Genomic DNA, 3,293 nt, shown 5'->3' with positions numbered 1-3,293 from the left:
AGTTACATGGGCACCATACCGCATGGGTGACTTCTTGGTTATTGCAGTTTGAGAACCCAGTTAGTGCAATTGTGACATTGATGTGTACAAAGGTATTGCCATTTATACTGTATTTACATGCCACACATTGGCCACATTTATAATGTCCTACTATTGCCAGTAGCCTCCATAAGTTATTGAGAGTGGTTCTAGCAGGCTTTGGCTGGGCAACCTTCACAAGTGCATCCTTTAGATTCTTGTCCTATTTGAAGGAGAATAATGGTTCCTCCTTATGGTGAGGGGATCACCCACTGGTCCCCAATGTTAGATATAATGTACCGTGTCTCTGTCTCTGCCAACAGTATGTGTGACTCTGCCTAAGATCACTGTGATGGGAGAATCAAGCTTCAGTCACAGTGTGATTTTAGGCACATGATCAGAATGTTACACATAATGTACAGTGTCTGTCTCTACCAACAGTATGTGTGACTCTGCCTAAGAACACAGTGATGGGTGAATCAAGCTTCAGTCACAGTGTGATTTTAGGCACATGATCAGAATGTTACATATAATGTACCATGTCTGTCTCTGCCAACAGTATGTGTGTCTCTGCTCATATTATTTCACTGTATCTACAAGCCAAAAACAGGCCACCTATATATAAGAAAGACATAACATTAATTAGTAAATCGTTTTTGACACAAAGCAAAGCACATGTAATGTAAATCAGCCTTTTGTTGTATAGTAGTGTTTATATTGTTTACTTATTGTAATTGCTATGTAATATGTTTGTAGTGGTCTATAATATGTTTTTTTTGTTTACCACAGATTATAATCATCTATACAAACAAAGAAAAAAATGCCTTCGAAAGAAAGACGTGCAAAAGTTTATAAAAGAAAATTAAGGTCTAAGGAAAAAGAAAATCTAGAACCAACCAAATTAAAATCTTCAGAGAAAAAAAAATGCTCCTGGTAAGCAAACTAAAAATTTTCTCAGGAACTTATTGAAATGTCAAGAAAAAAACGTTTTTTTTAGCAAACAAGAATGAAACACCTGTAATTAGAAAGAAGACAGGATGTCCTTCTAAAAATGTTAGACCTGTTCAAGGAGATGATATTTTCCATAACAAAAGAAGGAGTAACTAATTTTTGGAAATTCGTAGACGAATGTTTTATAACACAATTATATCTAATTTATTAAAAAATGTAAAGAGGTATCAAAGAAAGACTGCTTTTTACAAGAAAAAAAAAACATAGTTAAGATTGTGGATGAAGCATTTAAAGTTAAAAATAAATTGTTTACTTTAGTAATGAATAGAATTCGTACACTGGATAAGGTAATCAATGTGTTCAAATCAAAATGTAAGTGGAGGAGAGTAATTAATCGGACTAATTTCTGTGATGTTTTTTCTGGAGAATGGAAGCATAGTTCAAGTTGTGAGACATTTTTTAATGAAGAAAGTTACTTTCAGGATAATGATTTGGTGCATGCAGTTGACACCAGTGGTCGAGCATATGAGGTGAAGGACGGTTGTCCGGTTGAAAAAGAAGAGATTGTGCCTAGAAATACAGAAGAGGTGTTAGCTGATAAAGTTTTAGGGAGATGTCCTAAGGCTCCAGTGTATACATGGAATTGTAGTAGTATTTGTAGTGTGCGACAGGATTCAATTGATTTGTTTCGCACTTTCTTACGGACATATACTAAGAAAAGTGTGAAACAAAAAATGAAAATTTTGCAAGAGTTAGATCCTTGTAGAGTGAGAGAAAAAACACGTTTGCAAGGGCATTCACTGGCTTTTCTTTCAAGAAAAGTATGTCAGAGTGTTTTTCACCATTTTAGGATGTTAGCAGTGCATCATAATAAAGTGAGAAAATTAGTGAGAAGGTTGTATTATGCAAAAAGTCCAGCACTTAAACTAAAACAGTTAAACAGTGCTCTTTTGCATGGAACTGAATTAGATGTCAAAAACATTTGTGATGAAATTGAGTTTTGTTACTTTGGTGAAAAAGAGGTCAGTGCAGAAATTGATACAGTAATAGAAGGTAATGTAGAAGAGAGTGTAGAGATTTTAAGTACAGAAAAATTTGAAAATGAAATTACAAAGTTTAAGGTCAATTCAAGTGAAAGGCCTAATTTTTCTTGCGTGTGTTGTCGACGAACTCATTATAAGAATCAGACTAGATTAGTTGATTTATATGAAAAAAGCGAAAAGATAAATAATAAGGAGTGGAAGGATTTTGCAACTTATTTGTTGGTTGAAAATTGTTTTGATTTGGGCTCTGATCAGCGTATTTGTAAATATTGCTATAATAAATTAAATCAAAACAAAATGCCTGCTAGAGCTGTTCATAATAATCTGGAGTTGGTAGACATTCCTTCTGAATTGATGGATTTAAATGCCTATGAGTCTATTCGGATTCAATGTGTGCATCCTTTTCAGGCTATTGTTCGCATGGAGCCTAAGACAGGGAAATTGCCTGCTTCAGATTTATAGAGAGGATTAAAGGGAAGAGTTGTTTATTTGCCTCTAGATTTTAAGAAAAATATTGATACTATTGGTGTCGAAAAAGTAGATGAGGAACCTCTGGTAATTCTAGTTAATGGTGTCCGACAAAAAGTAAGAAAATCTGGCAAGAATTAGTGGATGTTGGGAAAGTCAAGAAGGCAACGTTGTATCTGGTAAAAAATAATCAGTATTATAAAAATGTGTATGTGGAAGAAGAGGAAACAACTGTACAAGACGACACTGATGTCTCTGCTGGGCAAATAGAAAAAGTTGATGTCTCTAGAAGTGAAGAAATTTATGAACATTATAGTGTTCATCCATTGCATTCCAAAGAAGTAATGGGGAATGCTATTGACTTGTTTCAGATGAAAAAAGCAGAAGGAAGTCCCATTAGTGTATGGGAAGAAAGTTTGGAAGCTCGTTGTTTTCCACAGTTATTTCCAACAGGTGAAGGTGGACGATATGACAACCGACCTGTTCAAATTCCTGCATCTGAATACCGGACTTCACGATTATATGCAGAAGATCCAAGGTTTCGTCAATGCATTCCATATTTGTTCCATCTTCTGTTTGAGAGTGACTTGTCTGGACTTTCCTATGCAGTAAATCATATACTGAAAAGTGGAACACATCTACAAAATGTTTCGGTAAGGGATTTTATGGATAAAGTGAAACTGCGAAACAGTGTTTTGGAATCTCAGCTAATTAATCTCATGGCATGTCAGCGTGGTACTAACGAGTATTGGTACCGTCGTCATGGGGAATTAAAATGTATGCTAAGAAACTTAGGAACTCCTACATGGTTCC

This window comes from Lissotriton vulgaris, unplaced genomic scaffold (genome assembly GCF_964263255.1).
Source record: "Lissotriton vulgaris unplaced genomic scaffold, aLisVul1.2 SCAFFOLD_2126, whole genome shotgun sequence".
Lineage (NCBI taxonomy): Eukaryota > Metazoa > Chordata > Amphibia > Caudata > Salamandridae > Lissotriton > Lissotriton vulgaris.
Note: the sequence above shows the minus strand (reverse complement) of the source record.